This window comes from Henckelia pumila, chromosome 2 (genome assembly GCF_033568475.1).
Source record: "Henckelia pumila isolate YLH828 chromosome 2, ASM3356847v2, whole genome shotgun sequence".
Taxonomy (NCBI): Eukaryota; Viridiplantae; Streptophyta; class Magnoliopsida; order Lamiales; family Gesneriaceae; genus Henckelia; species Henckelia pumila.
Genome location: NC_133121.1, coordinates 30,558,289 through 30,579,760, shown reverse-complemented (window position 1 = coordinate 30,579,760; position 21,472 = coordinate 30,558,289).

The window sequence follows — 21,472 nt, the reverse complement described above, 5'->3', positions numbered from 1 at the left end:
TATGGCGAGTCGTTTGAGATATTTTCTGACCACAAGAGCCTGAAATACTTGTTTTCTCAGTCCGAGCTGAATATGAGGCAAAGGAGATGGATGGATTTGCTTAAGGACTTCGACTGCGAGATCAAGTATTATCCTGGAAATTCGAATGCAGCTGCAGAAGCTCTTAGTCGAAAGCTTTGTTCTTTGTCTCTTTCTACGATTGGTGTCTCTCGATTGATTGAAGACTGTTGTACTTCTGGTTTGGAGTTTGAGACCAATAGGAGATCCATCAGAGTTTTTGCGATTCAGGCCGAGCCAGAGTTGTTTCAGTCGATCAGAGAGGCTCAGAGATCTGATCTGAGCATTCAGAGTTCGATAGAGAAGGTCAGATCAGGTCACCAGTCATAGTTTCAGGTCAGGGATAATGTGTTATTTGTGAATAGCCATATTGTTGTGCCCGATGTTTCTGAGTTGAGACAGCGTATTCTTTGAGAGGCGCATTTTAGTCGGTTCAGTGTTCATCCTGGAGGCCGGAAGATGTATAATGACTTGAAGACTCAATTCTGGTGGAAGCAGTTGAAAGGAGACGTCACGAGGTTTGTATCCCGTTGTCTTAATTATCAACAGGTGAAAGCTGAGAGGAAGAAGCCCGGAGGATTATTGCACAGTTTGCCTGTCCCGAAATGGAAATGGGATCATATCTCAATGGATTTTGTCACGAATCTATCGCGTTCGGTCAGATGTTGTGATGCGATTTGGGTAGTGATTGACCGGTTGAGGAAATCTGATTGTTTCATTCCTTACCGTATGGCATACCGTCACGATCAGATGGCCGAGTTGTATGTCAGAGAGGTTGTGAGATTGCACGGCGTGCCAAAGTCGATAGTATCAGATAGAGATCCGAGGTTCACCTCTCACTTTTGGCACAGTCTTCAGGAGGCTTTGGGTACTCGTTTGCACTTAAGCACAGTGTATCACCCTCAGACCGACGGTCAGTCCGAGCGTACGATCCAGACGTTGGAGGATATGCTTCGGGCTGTAGTGCTTGATTTTGGCTCAGGTTGGCAAGATTCCTTGCCTCTAGTGGAGTTTTCGTACAATAACAGCTTCCAGGAGAGCATTGGAATGGCACCTGAAGCTTTGTACGGGAAGAAGTGCAGATCTCCGTTATTTTGGGATGAGATTTCAGAATCACCTGAGTTGGGTCCAGATATGATTCGCAATATGGCAGAGCAGGTGAAGTTGATCCGAGTCAGAATGAAGACAGCCCAAGAACGACAGGCCAAGTATGCGAATGTCCGACGCAGACCACTGTCTTTTGATCAGGGAGACCGTGTATTTTTGAAGATTTCTCCGTTCCGTGGTACTGTCAGATTTGGAAAGAGAGGGAAGTTGTCGCCGAGATTCCTTGATCCGTATGAAATTCTGGAGAAGATATGCAATCTTGCCTATAAGATTGCTCTTCCTCCGTCTCTTTCAGGTATCCACGATGTGTTTCACGTCTCGATGTTGCAGAAATATCATCCGGATCCGTCCCATTTTCTTCAACCAGACGAGGCCAAACTTGATGAGACTCTGAGTTACTTCGAACGAACGATTCAGATTCTTGACAGAAAAGAGAAACAGCTCAAAAACAAGTCGATTCCGTTAGTGAAGATTCAGTGGAGTCGTCACGGAGTTGAAGAAGCAACCTGGGAGACCGAATCCGATATGAGGCAGCGATTTCCAGAGTTATTCGATTGAGGTGAGTTCGTCTTCAGTTTGTTTCGTTCTTGTTCAGTCTGTGATCTGTCAGATTTCGAGGACGAAATCGGATCTTAGAGGGGGAGAATTGTAATGCCCCGATTTTATTATAATTGAGTTTAATCGAGATAATCAGAGTTTTTAGTATTTAAGAATCGTATTGATATTCGCAGAGGATCATTTTGCAAACTTGGAGAAATAAAGGACTGAAATGCAAAAATTGGATTTTGTATAATATCTTAAGGCAACTTGCCTCACCATCACATCAAATCATTTCCCTCCTCCCCCTTCTCCTCTCCATTCAACGTACCGAACAGGAAGCCATGGGAGACGCCATTTTGAGCTCCTTCTTCCTTCGATTCGCTCGATCCAACCGTTAGATTTTCATTCCGAGTTGAGATTCACGATCACCGCAGCGAGGGCTTCATTCTGACGTAAGTTTTGCTTCGATCCTCGAACTTTGAATTTTGTTGGGTTGTCAGAATTTGATAATATTGGAGTATGTCGTTCTTGAGCTAGTATAGATTGTGTATTCGAAGTCGGTTTGGAAAAAAAATGAAGTTTGGATTTTATATGATTTTAGAGGTGAAATTCAAAAATGAGGATTTTGATTGAGGTTGGATTTGAGTTGTTTTGATGGGTTGGGATGATGATTGAGTTATTGTGATTGTTGTTTGATGGTTTGTATTTCCGGGTAATCAATTTATAGTCGTTATGCCGTCGAAATCGAGTTTGAATTGTCGGTTTTTTTTGGTTCGGTTTAGTTGAATATCGAATTTGATTGAGTTTGAATTCCGAGTTGATATTGAGTCCTTATTCGATGTTTTGACAGTTGATTGAGGATTCGGGAGTTGATCAAACTTGGAGACTTGTTTATCGATTGAAGAATTGAAGACGGTATATTATTTATTATTGTATCGACTTTGAGTTTGTTATCCGAATAGACTATGATATCGAGTTATCTCTTGTTGACAGGAATCACTTGAAGCTTCGAGAAAAGGTAAAAGTCGACAATGAAACGAATGGGAACAAATACTCGAGATCAACTTATTCTCGAGTTCCCAAAAATCACATACTACGTGTTTATTTGCTTGAGTGAATTTGATTGTTATTCTATTTTCACTTGCATTCCATATTGAGCCGATTTCTCGATTCGTTTTGAAATTAGACGATTTAGGGAGCTATATTGAAGTGGCTTTGGATTTCGAGTTTTTCCAATTGCCAAAATACTTCTTATAGTTGCTCTGAAGTCTAGGGGTTGAGTTGAACGACATCCACCCCGAATGGGTGTGTCGGTGAGTTGTTGTGAGGACTTGGCCCCGGGATCCCAACCGAATAACGATTGATATTTCGATTATCTGATTTGATAGTCCCGAGTTTTGAAGTCATGCATTCATTCATTCTCATTTTGATTTGTTACTGATTATTACATTTCAATCTGTTGTGTTTACTTGATATTGCATGCCTGTCTCTTTTACTTAGAAATTATATTTCTAACCGGTTTATCCGGCTGTTGTCTTTGTTTGTATGTGTACTTGGCAACAGGAGCATCAGGAGCTGGACCTAGTTGTTTGGGTTAGCTCGGGGCAAGATGATAGAAGTGAGACTTCCTGTGTCGTAGGGTTGCTTTTGGACTTGTATTCTATTTTGTTTAGTCGAACAATTACTACCGTAGAACTGGTATTATTAAACATCGTCCTGTTGGTGTTTCGAATGCCTTATTTCATGTTTAAGCTATGATTGGAACCTTGGTTGTTTAGATTATCATTTTGAGCTTGTAGAATCAATATTTTCTTGCCTAGGTTTCAGCAACCCAAGGACTACGCGTGGGCGCACGTGGCTGGCCGAGAAGTATGTGCGGGCGCGCGACTTGACGAGCGGGCGCGCTTCATTGTGCAGAAATTTTGGTTTTTCTACCCGAGGGCTATGCGCGGGCGCGCGTGAGTTCTTTTAAAAAAAAAAAATTTGATTCGTTTTTTCGCGGCTCATCGTGTTTGATTTTGTTTAATTATTCGAGAATAGTAGATTAGAAACGGGGTCTCACATCATTCGACGGGACATGCCTTAGGTTGGATGGTGCAGGAGATGCTGGGAGATCTTAGGCGCTGTGATGTTGGCATATGGAGTTCTATCCTTGCAGGGTTGTTTGTTGTTCAGGGTTTTTAGTGCTAATAGCAAATAGTTCGATTTGGTTGTAATAATTAAGTTTGCAGATTTCTTCTCTTGATATTGTGTAACTTTATCTGTTTTCATAGTTTAACTCTGATTATGTTTCTATTAAGATTATTGCATGCTTAGTTTCTGATTAGTAGGTTATCACAGAGCGGGTCACTACAAGTTGTAAGGTCCAAAAATATTAAGTTATTAATTATGAAATTTGATATTTAAATTTCGAATATGAGAAAATATTTATTTGAGAATTTATGGAATTAGATATTTAAATTTCGGGTCGAAAATATTTAATTTGAGAATTTACGGATATTAAGATTTTAAATTCCAGAATTCTTAAATTAAAAGAAAAAAATATTTTAATTGAATATTTATGGGATTTAAGATTTAAATTCCAAGATTAAAAATAAAGAAGACTCAATTAGAAGTGAAAGATTGAATAAGGACTAAATCGTAAATAGTAAAAATATGGGGGACCAAAGTGAAATTTCCCTTGAAAGTGGGAAATCACACGTGTGTGCATGTATATTAGTGTAAATACATGCCATTCCCATCAGATTCAGCAATAGAGAAGCCTAAGGAAAGGAAAAGAAAATGGTTTCTTCATTTCAAAGTTTGGATTAAATTTGATTCGCCCGGTAGAATTTCCGATTGATCGTATATTTGCGATCCTGGAGTCAACGACTATGTTTTGACGTAAGTTTCATTAAGATTTACCAAGTTTGAATTTTAAGATGTTAGAATTAAGATTTGATTGTATAAATGTGTTCTAGTATATACGACGATAGCATATCTAAGTTGGATCGCAAAAAAATCGTCATTCGAACATGTTTATTAATTTTTGAATATTTTCTGAACTTTTGGAAATATTATGCTGCGGAATTAGTGTATTTCTGGTGGAAATTGATATGAAAATGAGTTTAAATTATTGATAAGATGATGTTACTGCCTTTGGGATTTTCGGTTTCGTTCTGTTATACCGTCGGTTCGAGATTTCAAATTACTTAAGCCTTGAATGAGTTAGGCAATGAATACAAGCTGAAATTTGATATTAAATAGGCTTGAAATATTCATTTCAGATTGAAGTTGAAGATATCAAATTCGAATCGACGAGTTCAAAAGGCAAGAAGTTGAATCAAGAAGTAGAGCAACTAGACGCTTGAACGAGTAAAGATGGCTTGAGCAGAATTTGATGGTAGATTTGAATAACTTGTTCTTGATCAGCATTTGCAAGAGGTTGAGAAGTTTGAACCAAGATAGATAGGTATGAATAGACATTAGATAAGATGGGAAGAACAACTCGAGATCGTTATGACTTCAAGTTTTCTAAATCACATACTTGTATGATTAATTGCTCCTATTTGTGTTACTTGATTTATAAGATGATATTTTTTGATTGAGCATGCCTTATATGATGTAAATTGATGTTATAGATTTTTATACCTCTACTTGATTGTGGTATGATGCTTACAGATTATTATGCATTCATCTTGAGCCACAATCCTTTGAATTTTGAATCCATATTTGCCAAGATAAGATGGACGTTTGGACTTATATTGAGTGGCATTGGAGATAGATTTTTCTCCTAGAGCCAGATTACTCAATATAGAGTACCAAGTTCATGGAATGAAACTCAACGCCACCTCGATCGGGTAAGTTGGTGGGAGATTGTTGTGTATTCTATTCTCGGGATCCCAAAATAACCTAGATCAGAATTGATTCCAAGAATTCAGAACCCCTTGTGTTTTCAACATGCATTGCATTTATGCATTAACCTAGAGATTTCTATGATTTAGATTATGCGTTTATAAATGCTAGCATGTTATAGTATACCGTTCAAGATGTGATTGTGTCTATATTATTGGTATGATATTACCATAAAATAACGGTTATGCGTTAGATTTAAGAATTGATTATGCTTCTATAATTTACATGTTTTAAAATGTTTTGTGATTCCAGATTATTATGGCATATAGATTTTTGTAGGCTTAAAAGATTTATATGTATGTTGTTCATACTGAGATTTATTCTCACCGGAGTTATCCAGTTGTTGCTTTGTTTTATGTGTGCATTGCATCAGGTTGGAGCATGAGCGTGTCTGAGATGACTGGGATAGCTCAAGAATGAAAGATATGGAAGTGGAGACTCGGATTAAGAAATAGGTGTTGTCAAATTCATGTCAAATGCATGTTAGAAGTTCTTAGATTGAGCTAAGAATTGTCAAACTAGTTTTGAATGTATTGTAACGCACTCTTGGAGTCATGTATGAGATGCATATGTTTAAACTTCATGTTATATATGGTGTTTAGATCTTCCTAGAATTGATTGGATATGGTTATTTGTTGTATTACACTGTATAAATGCATGAGAGAGCACATGAGAAGATCTGCATTTTTTCCCCGAGCATCTCTCGCTCGGGCACAGCTTTCTGCCGCTCGAGCGAGGCCCCTTGTGATTGTCGGGAAGAGTTACGCTCACTCGAGCGGTGGATTGCTACCACTCGAGCGAGGCCCTTGTTTAAAAAAAAATTAGACGGCTTACATCTTGTGCTTACTTGATCAGATTGATTACTTGTAAGCTTTGTTGTTTAATTATCATATTGTTATTTATTGTGTTTAAGAATTGAGATTAGCACCCGAGATCCCCACACAAGCACTATGTGTCGTCGCACTAAGAGGTGCCTCACATACCCAACAGTGGATATAGGTTACCTGATCACGAGTCCACGTGTCCAACCATCCACTAATACTTAGGGTGAGCACTCTACTACAGGCAATCTCAAGGATAAAAACTCAATATGATAATGCATGAATCATAATATCGTGAAATAAAATATGCAGATAAAATCATGTCATATAAATCATTGAACACATAGGACATGTATACTCAGTTAGGGTATCATGAACAATACTTTCGTAACTGATCAATTTTCTTAGATATCCCTGTTGGAAAACTGTGTTCAGATCAATTAGAATTGATACCCGGTGCAGCGGAAGTTTAAAAATTTTATTTTTCTAATATGGAACGATTCCATATCTGGGTATCAAAACCTTTTACGATTAAATTTGTTCAAGTAAAATAAATAATCACAATTAAATATTTTACCTTGTCAAGCAAAGGCTTGATTGTGGACTCCAACAGAATTTAATCTGCTCTTCTTGTAAATCTCGGGAACTGATGGCGTCACGATCTTTCTCCGGAATTAGGTCCACGAATGAAAAACAGAAACCCTCGGATTGACTGCACTAGAAATCAATCAGAAATTTGCGTAGAGAATAAACAGATATGATCTGTTAATTCAGAATTGTAATTTTTCACAAAAATCACAAGACTGAATTTTCTCCGAAAAGGGACAAGGATTTTCGAAAAACCCTTAGAAAATAATATGTGTGTTTTCAAAAATTTGATGAATGAATTGCTTGTAATTTTCGAACACTGCACATATATTTATAGATAATTTCTAGACTAGATTAAGTTATAATTGTATCAGGACTCCAACTCCTTAAAGCCCACAATCCATAACTTAAGCCCAACAAGCCAAGCCTGTTGTTATAGAAATTAATATAAAATTCATCGTGACTTCGATTGATAAACTGATTTCACCAAAGTGCACAGAAACCATTTCTGCATCTTTTAGAGTCAAGATAATTTTTCTGAATCCGAATTCAGTGATTTTCAAAAATGCCCATCCCTATGTCTTTTTAGGAAATCTCACTCCCTTTAGTTAAGAATTCCAACTTCTCTTTCATTAAATTTAACTCTTTAAATTTAACTATCTCTACGGGGTTTTAGTAATCCATTACTTGTGTAACCCTCAATGGTTCAGGAATACAGCTAGTCGTGGGCTCACAATTCCTTGTGACTCGGAACAACAATTTCCGACTTACCCATCGAATCATGGTAAGAGCGCCTAGCAACATCGCCCCATGATTCCCTAGGTATTACTAATAGTGCCTGCAAGAACCAGTAGATTTTGGTTAGCGTACAGTACGGTCCCTTCATCCATATATCCCGATCGAATCAACAACCATTGGTGCATCGAGAGTCTTTCGAGATTCGATAACTATGCATAACATCTTGGAGATCAAATAGTGACATCGCATGTGTTACTAGGAAAACCCATTAACCTAAAACACATCATGTACTCTGGCCAGAGATTCGTCACACTAATATCTCCTCAGATCGCATAGGATATCCACACTCGCAAGTATGTGGTGAATCCTTGATAACAAAGCATCGACTCCTATATGTGTCATAACTGTACTCAATCCCGACACCTGATGACCCCAATAGAGTCGGTAAACGAGTCAAAGTACAGTACTATCATATAGAGTCTCAATGATGTTTCAAGTAATAAGGACTAATGGTGTACAACCAAAACCGCGGACTTTATCCACTCGATAAGTGATAACCACTTGGAAAGTCCGAATAGGGTAGTTCGATCATTCATCATATGAATATCCATTTGCATGCTTTGAACATCTCTATGTTCCATACCAATGAAACGTGGTACTCGGCATCGCAAATGCTAGTCTCAATCTCGAGCGATCCTTATCCTTATTTGCGGGCGGCTCAATTGACTAGTACAGTTTAGAATATACAGTGACTATAAGATGTGTTTAATGATAGCCATCCCCATGTGCTACCACATCTTACATACACTATAGTATATTCAAGGTCTTTATCAAAACAACAATAGTATATCATAATATAACAATATGAAGAAAGATAAAGTCAATGCCATTATAAAAGTGTAAATTATATTAAAACAAAAGATTGTTTTACATAGAGTCATAAAAGCCCTTAGCCACAAGTTGGCTAACCGGGCACCCACTCTTTCAATCTCCCACTTGCCCTAAAGCCAACTAGTCATACTACGTAATCCCATTGCTTCGCGATATTTGTCAAACAATGGTCCTGGCAAGAGCTTAGTAAGCGGATCAGCGATATTGTCTGTAGAGGCCACTCTCTCAACACTGATGTCTCCTCTTTCCATGATCTCTCGGATGATGTGGTATTTCCTCAGTACGTGTTTGGATTTCTGATGAGACCTTGGTTCCTTTGCCTGAGCAATGGCACCCGTGTTGTCACAGTACACCAGGACTGGACCAACAGCTTCAGGAATTACACCCAACTCTTGGATGAATTTCCTTATCCAAACCGCCTCTTTAGCAGCAGCTCATGCTGCAATGTATTCTGCCTCAGTGGTGGAATCCGCTGTGGTGTCCTGCTTGGAACTCTTCCAAGAGACAGCACCGCCATTGAGCACGAATACAAATCCAGAGGTTGATTTCGAGTCATCTACGTCACATTGGAAGCTAGAGTCGGTATAGCCTTCCAACTTCAATTCTCTCCCTCCATAAACCATGAGATATCATCCCATACATGATACTACCTATGGCTGACGCATATGGCACGTGTGTCATCTTCTCTATCTCTTCGTCAGTCTTGGGACACATAGACTTTGATAGAGAAACTCCATGACACATAGGTAAATGTCCTCTCTTGGACTCATCCATAGAAAACCTTTTCAATATGGTGTCGATGTAGGTTCATTGAGTGAGTCCTATCATTCTTTTAGATCTATCTCTATAGATCTGAATTCCTAGAATATAGGATGCCTCACCTAAATCCTTCATCGAGAATCTACCTGATAACCATATCTTTGTTGACTGCAACATCCCTACATCATTCCCCATGATTAGGATGTCATCAACATAAAGTACTAAGAATGTTACCGCATTCTTAACTACTTTTGAAACGACCCTAACTACTAGACTAAAAATAATTTAAATGAAAATTTGCGGATTTTTAAAAATTTTTGCAATGACTTGTTTGCAAAGCAAACAAGCCATCTTAACCCAGTCAACAATTCAAATAAGGAAAGAAAAATTGACTTAAAAACTCAAGTGCGCTAATCATAAACATGCAATCCTAGTAACCACCTCCCGGTTACAGCATAAAGTAAAATAAGGCATTTAAAAGTTCGCAATAATCATAAACATGCATAGGTGTAGACCTACTACAAATTCATCAACTGTAGCACAGGGAATGCACATCCTGGCTATAAATACTGAAAGTACTCAAATAACTCTTCATTATTACATAACAGAGTAATGTGCGGAAAAACGTAAACATAAAGAAGCAACGGTCACTGGGCCTTGCACCGCCGATGGCCTCATCCCAGTAGATCATGCCCCTCCATCTCAACAACAGTCTCCTCACCTGCAAACATTCAAGCATAGTGAGTCGAAAGACTCAACAAGTATAAATAGTGTAATAACAAGGGTTTAAAATACGTGATGCAATAGCTCAACTTTAACTGTAATATGCATGAAACTAGAAGGTATAGAAAACATGCACTGATCTCACGCTATAAAAGACTTTCAACTTTCTTAACATCAACCTCATACTTTACTTAACCTCATGCATGACTGACTGACATCAATGTAAGACGAGTCAACTGAAATAATGAAACTTTAACTTTTAAACTTTTCTTTTCCTTTTCTTTTTCCTCATAGAAATCAGTTCCTTGATTTGTGACCCTCTGTTTCGATCATGATCATGGCTGCAGTGCACTATGCCGGCAAGACGACGAGATTTCTCCTGACGAACTTAACCCCTATGTGGCAAGGAGACCGAGATAACTCCCGATCCCACATTGCCCCTCTGTGGCAAGGAGACCGAGATTACTCTCGATCCCACATTGCCCTCTGTGGCAAGGATAAACAAGATGTCTCTTGCTCCCTACCTAAACCTCTATAACCTCTTGGTGAGTAGACCGAGGCATCTCCCGGCCTAGCAACACCCCTCTTTGTCACAAACAAATCACTTCATTCAAAAACATTTACTTTCTTTTCCTTTTCATTCATTAAGACTCGACTCACACCTATTTATAGCATGCAAAACAAGAAAACTTCCTTTCACTTTATGAAACTCAAGAACATGTCATATGCACACGAATAGGCAACCTTTAAGACATGAGACTCAACTCAAAAATGTGGGTGTAAGGTGGATGAGTGGCTGCCCCTATGACAAAAGAAACACTTCACTCAACAATTTCCCTCAAACTTGACTTAGCCCAAGAAAGAGAACCGTAAGACCCTAAACTTTGTCATGCCTTAACCAAAACCTGTCCCGCTTGAACCGACACTTAACAAACACTTCAAATTACCCCTAGGAATAGGTGGTAACATCAAATGATCAAACGAGCTAATTGACAAGACAAGAAAATTGGACAGCCCCTTTTTACAAAGAAAAATCTGCACCTACACCTCCAACTTAAAAGACTCATAACTTGGTCCAAACTTATCCGAAATAAGCCCATTTTATACCGACACGACCACAACATCATGAACTTTATTATGGTACAGCCCTAACACTGCCCAGACCTCAGACAAGACCTGCCCTACCCCATGAACAGTACTGCCCTGCACACTCAACAACACCCAACTTACCTCTAACTCAAAAATTCAACCCCATAACCCTCTTTCCTCAACTTTTCTCCATACCAAACATCAATACACCTCAAATAACATCACTTAGGACTTTTCCCAAGCACTTGGACAACACCCAACCGCACTTTCACCTCACATTTCGAAAACTTCAAATTTTAAGCATCAAAAGCCTCAAAATATTGGGTAATCAATCAAGACTCATGCAAATCAATTAAATGCCTCAACATCATTTCAATTCCAGCCCTTACACATGCAAAACTTCAAAATTTAGGGCACCTCACTTCTGAATTTTCGAAATTATGCAAACCCAATCATAAAAATCCATGTCATAGCTTCTAAATTCATCATTTAATCACATAAACACAACTCAAATGCAATACTTAAAAATAAACAGCCCTACCTCCACTAAATCATGCAAAAACCGAACCCTACATACATATACATCATGCATTTCGAAATTTTGCAAAAGAAACTTAAGGGTGGGGATAGATATTGCTTGAATGAAAGCCCAAGAACAATTTATACTTGCCTTCCCACTTTTTACCACAAAAATTCGAAAATAAAAGAAGATGGAGGGCTGAACACTAGCTAAACTCCAAGCTAAGCTCCTTGTGAAGCTTCTCCGGTGGTGGAAACGGTGGTGGACGGCGGCTAGGGGCAGCGGTAGAGGCGGCCGTGAGGGATCTCCAAGGAAGGAGAGGGGGGGGGTGGCTACTTGAAGGGGAAAGGGCTAGGGTTTTTAATTGTTGTACATGATATATATATATAGAGGGAAAATATTGGGAGTGAAAATATGTGTGTAGTGTTTTAAAGTTGCTTTTGTACTTGTAAAAGTGCTATTGTACTATTACAACTTTTCACCACAAAACTTGTGCACCTTTAAAACTTCTAAGTTGAAAACCTCAACTCTAAACATTTTCATTGAAATTAAACTAGCCCGGATTTTATAAAATCCTATTTTATGAAAAGTTTAGGAAATAATCCAAGAAAATGATAAAATTGCTTTTTGACCCCTTAAAAGTTCAAAATTCACATTTTTGGCCAAAATCCCCTTTTTCCTCTAACTTAAAATCTTAAAAACGAAAGTCTTGAAAATATACCACCGAAGCCCACCATCGTCGCCTGCCGGGATAGAAACTCACTAACTAAACAATTAAAGGCATTTAATTCAAATAAGTCAAGCAATGCTATCTTTAACTGAAACTTAAACAATTAACTTCAAGAAATTAAAAAATATAAATACTGAAAATAATTTTAGGCATGATATTCAAATTTTAAAAGTTCTTGGTGTTACAATTCCTCCCTCCCTAATAAGGAATTTCGTCCTCGAAATTAAAACTCACCAAAAAGCTCCGGATAGCGATCTCTGAAATCTGCTTCTGCTTCCCAAGTGGCCTCTTCATCCGAATGGTTCTGCCATCTCACCTTGATCATTGGAATTGACTTGTTACGGAGTCTTCTCTCCTGTCTATCCAAAATCCGGATGGGCGTCTCCTCATAGGACAGGTGAGGAGATAGTTGAAGCGGTTCCGAACTGAGCACATGGGATGGGTTCGAGATGTACTTCCTCAACATCGACACATGGAAGACACTATGGTTCTTATCAAGGTTAGGCGGCAGGGCCACTCTATAAGCCAGTGCCCCTACCCTATCCAAAATCTCGAAGGGTCCTATAAACCTCGGTGCCAACTTTCCTTTCTTCCCAAACCTCAAAACTCCCTTCAGCGGCGCTACACGGATGAATACATGATCACCCACCGAGAACTCCAAGTCTCTCCTCCTGTGATCTGCGTAGCTCTTCTGCCTACTCTGGGCAGTCCTTATCCTATCACGGATCTTAGCTACTACCTCGGTGGTCAACTGAACAATCTCCGGACCAAAGTCTGATCTCTCACCTATCTCATCCCACAACACTGGAGATCTACACTTCCTCCCATAAAGTGCCTCATAGGGAGTCATGCCAATAGTGGACTGAAAACTGTTATTATACGCGAATTCCACTAGGGGTAGTCTCGACTCCTAACTATCTTGAAAGTCAATAGCACAAGCCCTCAAAAGGTCCTCCAAAATCTGAATCACCCTCTCTGACTGGCCATCAGTCTGCGGGTGGAAGGCGGTGCTAAAAAGTAGCTTCGTACCCATAGCGGAATGAAGACTCTTCCAAAAAGACGAAGTAAACCGTGGATCTCTATCAGACACTATGGAGACTGGAATACCATGTAGTCTGACTATCTCCCGGATATACAACTCCGCGAACTGAGTCATCGTGAAAGTCATCTTCACCGGTAAAAAGTGAGCCGACTTAGTGAGACGGTCTACAATAACCCAAATAGCATTTGAACCTCTCACTGTCTTCGGCAATCCCACAACATCGCTAGGGAACACATCCTCAAACTCCCTGACGACAGCCACATCAGAAATAACTGGTCGCTCTGGCAGCTCTGTCAAAGATAAACTGGCTAGAAATGACTCGCACCCACTAAGTACAAGCCTCTGAGCTTGCATGGTAGAAATGACTCGAGTCTTCCTCAAGCTCTTAGCAGCCTCGAACCAAAACGGTTCCTCGCCCTCAGGCCTGACTAGCACTGATCTCTGCTGGAAGTCTATCATCACCGCATTCTTCGTCATCCAATCCATCCCAAGAATCAGGTCAAACTCTGGCAAAGGTAGCACTATGAGGTCTGCTACCACTGACTGACCCTGCAAAAGCAATACAAGATCTCTCACCAAGCTCCTGGTGGATAGCTCTTCCCCTGAGGGGATAGTAACTGAGAATCCGACCTCCAATTCCTCGCTCTGAATGCCCCTCTCAAGGGCAAAAGACTCCGATATAAAGGAATGGGTAGCCCCTGAGTCTAATAAGGCTCTCGTGGCTACTCCTGCCACAACAATCCTACCTTCATAGCAGCAGTTACAACGACGAAAAGGTTGAAGTTAAAACCACGAGTTCTACTTAGGCTCATTCTAATTCAACAATTCCCAAACAAGATACTATTCATGCTAAACAGTCAAAGGTCCTAAGACATGCAACAAGTTACTAGAGTAAAACCTCAAACAAGCAAAGACTTAGAGTCACATGCATCAACAAATCTTTAACTGCTCTAACCCAAAAGTTAAGATATTACCTGTGAGAAGAGTAGTGTCTGGGTCGGCCTGCTCGGCCTCCATCACGAACACTCTGCCCTGCACGGGCCTCCTCAGCTCTGGACAATGGGTAGAGATATGGCCTGGCTTCTTGCACTTGAAGCAAACTCCAGCATCCTTCAAACATCTCCCAAAGTGCGGGCGGTGGCAAACCTGGCAAATAGGCTTCTCCCCAGCCTTGGGAGGAGCCTGTTTCTGGGCCTGACGCCCCTGTGGTGCCTGCTGTCCCTACTGTCTCGGTGGTCCATGATACGGCTTCTTGCCATGCTGCTGCTGCTGAGAGTGGCCCTGATGAGGGAAGGGCCTCTTGCCATGCGCCTCCGCGCTAATATCTCTCAGTGTCTGCTCGGACCTCAAGGCACGCCTCAGCGCTGAAGCATAATCAGCTGGCTCCGCCATAAGTACATCCCTACGGATGGCGGGTCGAAGCCCCACAAGAATGTGCTCCAGCTTCTCCTTCTCGTCATCTCCAATCAAAGGCACAAAATGGAAGCCCCTCTCGAACTTCACCACAAACTGTGCCACCGACAAATCTCCCTGTCTCAAGCTCATAAACTCCGTCTTCAAACGGGCTCTCACATCAGCAGTAAAATACTTCTCAAAGAACAGCTTCTTGAACTCAGTCCAAGGTAGAGTAGCTGGGTTCACAATCTTCTCCATTCCCTCCCACCAGAGGGCGGCATCATCCTGGAGGAGAAACACAGCACACCTCACTCTATCTGGATCTCCCAGCTGCATATAGCGAAAGATCACCTCCAGAGAACGGATCCAACCCTCCGCTATCAACGGATTAGTGGTGCCAGCGAAGTCCTTCGGATTCATCTTTCGGAACTGCTTACAAACAGTCCCCACTCCAGCTCTAGGAGCATCCACATGACGCTCGAGAATGCGGGCCAATCCCGCTAGCACCTGTCCTCCTACATCCACCTGCGGCGGTGGTGAAGGCGACGGCCGTGGAGGAGGCGGTGGTGGAGGCATAACTGCACGCTGATCACGACGACGAGCCATCTAAACGCATTGAGAAAATCCAACATTCAAATTTCATGCCTTAGAAAATATTTTTACTTCAAATTTAAATTTCTCAATAACTCAAGAAACTAATACATCAAAACTTAAACAGATAGAGACATTAAACTTAAATCTTACAGACTTTGAGGCGAGATCCCCTGAGTTTCAGCAACCGGCAGTAAGCTCAGCCCAAACCAAGACCGTGCTCTGATACCAACTGAAACGACCCTAACTACTAGACTAAAAATAATTTAAATGAAAATTTGCGGATTTTTAAAAATTTTTGCCATGACTTGTTTGCAAAGCAAACAAGCCATCTTAACCCAGTCAACAATTCAAATAAGGAAAGAAAAACTGACTTAAAAACTCAAGTGCGCTAATCATAAACATGCAATCCTAGTAACCACCTCCCAGTTACAGTATAAAGTAAACTAAGGCATTTAAAAGTTCGCAATAATCATAAACATGCATAAGTGTAGACCTACTACAAATTCATCAACTGTAGCACAGGGAATGCACATCCTGGCTATAAATACTGAAAGTACTCAAATAACTCTTCATTATTACATAACAGAGTAATGTGCGGAAAAACGTAAACATAAAGAAGCAACGGTCACTGGGCCTTGCACCGCCGATGGCCTCATCCCAGTAGATCATGCCCCTCCATCTCAACAACAGTCTCCTCACCTGCAAACATTCAAGCATAGTGAGTCGAAAGACTCAACAAGTATAAACAGTGTAATAACAAGGGTTTAAAATACGTGATGCAATAGCTCAACTTTAACTATAATATGCATGAAACTAGAAGGTATAGAAAACATGCACTGATGAACTCACGCTATAAAAGACTTTCAACTTTCTTAACATCAACCTCATACTTTACTTAACCTCATGCATGACTGACTGACATCAATGTAAGATGAGTCAACTGAAATAATGAAACTTTAACTTTTAAACTTTTATTTTCCTTTTCTTTTTCCTCATAGAAATCAGTTCCTTGATTTGTGACCCTCTGTTTCGATCATGATCATGGCTGCAGTGCACTATGCCGGCAAGACGACGAGATTTCTCCTGACGAACTTAACCCCAATGTGGCAAGGAGACCGAGATAACTCCCGATCCCACATTGCCCCTCTGTGGCAAGGAGACCGAGATTACTCTCGATCCCACATTGCCCTCTGTGGCAAGGATAAACAAGATGTCTCTTGCTCCCTACCTAAACCTCTATAACCTCTTGGTGAGTAGACCGAGGCATCTCCCGGCCTAGCAACACCCCTCTTTGTCACAAACAAATCACTTCATTCAAAAACATTTACTTTCTTTTCCTTTTCATTCATTAAGACTCGACTCACACCTCTTTATAGCATGCAAAACAAGAAAACTTCCTTTCACTTTATGAAACTCAAGAACATGTCATATGCACACGAATAGGCAACCTTTAAGACATGAGACTCAACTCAAAAATGTGGGTGTAAGGTGGATGAGTGGCTGCCCCTAAGACAAAAGAAACACTTCACTCAACAATTTCCCTCAAACTTGACTTAGCTCGAGCAACAGAACCGTAAGACCCTAAACTTTGTCATGCCTTAACCAAAACCCGTCCCGCTTGAACCGAAACTTAACAAACACTTCAAATTACCCCTAGGAATAGGTGGTAACATCAAATGATCAAACGAGCTAATTGACAAGACAAGAAAATTGGACAGCCCCTTTTTACAAAGAAAAATCTGCACCTACACCTCCAACTTAAAAGACTCATAACTTGGTCCAAACTTATCCGAAATAAGCCCATTTTATACCGACACGACCACAACATCATGAACTTTACTATGGTACAGCCCTAACACTGCCCAGACCTCAGCCAAGACCTGCCCTGCCCCGTGAACAGTACTGCCCTGCACACTCAACAACACCCAACTTACCTCTAACTCAAACATTCAACCCCATAACCCTCTTTCCTCAACTTTTCTCCATACCAAACATCAATACACCTCAAATAACATCACTTAGGACTTTTCCCAAGCACTTGGACAACACCCAACCGCACTTTCACCTCACATTTCGAAAACTTCAAATTTTAAGCATCAAAAGCCTCAAAATATTGGGTAATCAATCAAGACTCATGCAAATCAATTAAATGCCTCAACATCATTTCAATTCCAGCCCTTACACATGCAAAACTTCAAAATTTAGGGCACCTCACTTCTGAATTTTCGAAATTATGCAAACCCAATCATAAAAATCCATGCCATAGCTTCTAAATTCATCATTTAATCACATAAACACAACTCAAATGCAATACTTAAAAATAAACAGCCCTACCTCCACTAAATCATGCAAAAACCGAACCCTACATACATATACATCATGCATTTCGAAATTTTGCAAAAGAAACTTAAGGGTGGGGATAGATATTGCTTGAATGAAAGCCCAAGAACAATTTATACTTGCCTTTCCACTTTTTACCACAAAAATTCGAAAATAAAAGAAGATGGAGGGCTGAACACTAGCTAAACTCCAAGCTAAGCTCCTTGTGAAGCTTCTCCGGTGGTGGAAACGGTGGTGGACGGCGGCTAGGGGCAGCGGTAGAGGCGGCCGTGAGGGATCTCCAAGGAAGGAGAGGGGGGGGGCGGCTACTTGAAGGGGAAAGGGCTAGGGTTTTTAATTGTTGTACATGATATATATATATATATAGAGGGAAAATATTGGGAGTGAAAATATGTGTGTAGTGTTTTAAAGTTGCTTTTGTACTTGTAAAAGTGCTATTGTACTATTACAACTTTTCACCTCAAAACTTGTGCACCTTTAAAACTTCTAAGTTGAAAACCTCAACTCTAAACATTTTCATTGAAATTAAACTAGCCCGGATTTTATAAAATCCTATTTTATGAAAAGTTTAGGAAATAATCCAAGAAAATGATAAAATTGCTTTTTGACCCCTTAAAAGTTCAAAATTCACATTTTTGGCCAAAATCCCCTTTTTCCTCTAACTTAAAATCTTAAAAACGAAAGTCTTGAAAATATACCACCGAAGCCCACCATCGTCGCCTGCCGGGATAGAAACTCACTAACTAAACAATTAAAGGCATTTAATTCAAATAAGTCAAGCAATGCTATCTTTAACTGAAACTTAAACAATTAACTTCAAGAAATTAAAAAATATAAATACTGAAAATAATTTTAGGCATGATATTCAAATTTTAAAAGTTCTTGGTGTTACAACTTTCTTGTACACGAATGGTTCCTCTGGGTTCTTGATGAAACAAAAATCCTTTATTGTTTCATCAAATTTCTGGTTCCAACTTCTTGATGCTTGTTTGAGACCATAGATTGATCTCTGAAGCTTGCATACCTTATGCTCGCTTCCCATGGATGTGTATCCCTCAGGCTGCATCATATAGATCTCTTCCTTAATTTTTCCATTAAGAAATGCAGTCTTTACATCCATTTGCCATATCTCATAGTCATACCATGCTGCTATGGCAATAAGGATTCGTATGGACTTGAACATTGCGACTGGTGAAAAGGTTTCATCATAGTCAACTCCTTGTCTTTGAGTATAACCTTTTGCCACCAATCGTGCCTTGTAGGTCAATACCTTTCTATCAGGCCCAAGCTTTCTTTTGTAGATCCATTTTCACCCAATTGGAACAATTCCATCGGGAGGATCTACTAAAGACCAAACTTGGTTAGAATGCATCGAGTCTATTTCCGATTGCATAGCTTCAAGCCATAAATTTGAATCCGCATCAGAAATTGCTTCCTTGAAGTTTCTTGGATCACATCCAATGTCGGGTTCACTTTGATCCCCTTCAAGAAGAAGACCATATCTAATAGGAGGCCTAGAAGTCCTCTCGGATCTCCTAGTAATAGGCGTGTCTTGTGATGATTCTTGAGGTGTAGGATCGCTATTTTGTATCTCGGGTTCTTCTCGAATTTCTTCGAGTTCCATCATCTTGCCTTTCTTATCCAATAAGAACTCCTTCTCCAAGAAGGTGGCATTCCTTGAAACAAACACTTTTGTTTCAGCAGGATGATAGAAATAATATCCGATTGAATTCTTCGGATACCTACAAAATAACATAAGGTGGATCGACTATCCAACTTATCTCCCACCGTCTGCTTCACGTAAGCAGGACATCCCCAAATCCTCAAGTACGAATACTTAAGAGCTTTGCCATTCCATAACTCGTATGGTGTTTTATTTACTGCTTTAGTGTGGACGTTGTTTAACAACAATACCGCCGTTTCAAGCGTGTAGCCCCAAAACGAAGGTGGGAGCTCAGTGAAGCTCATCATGGATCGAACCATGTCCAACAAAGTTCGATTGCGACGCTCCGAAACACCATTAAGCTGAGGTGTCATAGGAGGAGTCCACTGAGAGAGAATCCCATTCTCTTTTAGATAGTCCAAAAACTCGGTACTTAAGTATTATCCACCTCGATCCGATCGAAGTGCCTTAATACTTTTACCTAGTTTGTTTTCTACTTCAGCCTTGAATTCTTTGAACCTTTCAAATGCTTCAGACTTATATTTCATTAAATATAAATACCCATACCTAGAATGATCATCAGTAAAGGTAATGAAGTAGGTGTTGCCACATTTAGTACCAATCCTAAATGGACCGCAAACATCTGTATGGATCAAATCCAACAGATTTTGACTACGCTCAGGTTTCCCTTTGAAAGGAGATTTAGTCATTTTTCCCTTTAGGCAGGACTCACAAGTAGGTAGAGAGTTAATATCAGACATATCAAACATGCCCTCTCCCACTAGCTTGTTCATCCTCCTTGAGGAAATATGACCTAGCCTAGCATGCCAAAGGTTTGCCGGGTTTTGACTATCGTCCTTCCTTTTAATTGTTGTTACCGGTTTATCAACATAATTAATTGGAACGTCGTTTAATTTTAAGCTATATAGATCGTTTTCAAGTTGTCCATTTCCAATCAAACATTCATTCTTGTAAATATTGCAAATCCCATTCACAAAATTGCAAGAAAAACCATCTCTATCAAGCATAGAAATAGATATAATGTTTTTGACCAAATCCGAAACATATAAAACATCTCTCAAAAATAACTTAAAATTGTTCTGCAAAACTAAATAAATGTCTCCTATAGCTTTGGCTTCGACTCTAGAACCATTCCCGAGCCTTAGCTGGGTCTCACCCATCCTTAGCTTATTACTTCTTGTCATCATTTGCAACTCATTGTAAATGTGAGATCTATATCTGGTATCCAATATCCAAGAAGTAGTATAAAGTAAAACATTTATTTCAATGTAAAACATACCCTTTGCAGTTCTCAACTTCTCGAGGTATTCCTTGCAGTTACGTTTCCAATGACCGGGTTTCTTGCAGTAATGGCAAACTTGTTTAGACTTGTCGAATTTTGCATGTAACATTTGGCATTGAGATCATGGTCCAACCATTTCTCTAGTTCGGCCAACCTTTCGGCAGTTACATCAGCCGAGGCTGTTTTCGGAGAAGCCTTTTCTAACACTTAGAAAATCTTTTCCGAACTCAGGACAATCTTAACTTATGAAACCATCCTGTATAGATTGCGCCAAAAAATTTGTTTTGTTCGAGAATTGAAACATGTGGATTACGAATTCAATGTAATGAAATACTGAGATGAAACAGACAATAATCGATGATTTGTTTAATAATTTACTAAGACATAAAATATGGCAAATTTTATGAATCACACTCCCACTATTTTGACGATTTCAGCACCCTCTAGTGAAAACGAGAAACATTTTCTTTAATGGGAACATGGAGTCCAATTGACAAACTATAGTCCCGAATAATATCAGTCAACCATAATTTTCAAAAGGTAGAGCCCAATTGCTTCCAAAGCAACCTCCACGTTTTTACCTCATGTCCAATAAGGGCCCAATAATATGACGCCGTTTATTGTGACATGTCAAGATAACCCATCAATATTAAGTTGTGATGGACGGTCGCCATGTGG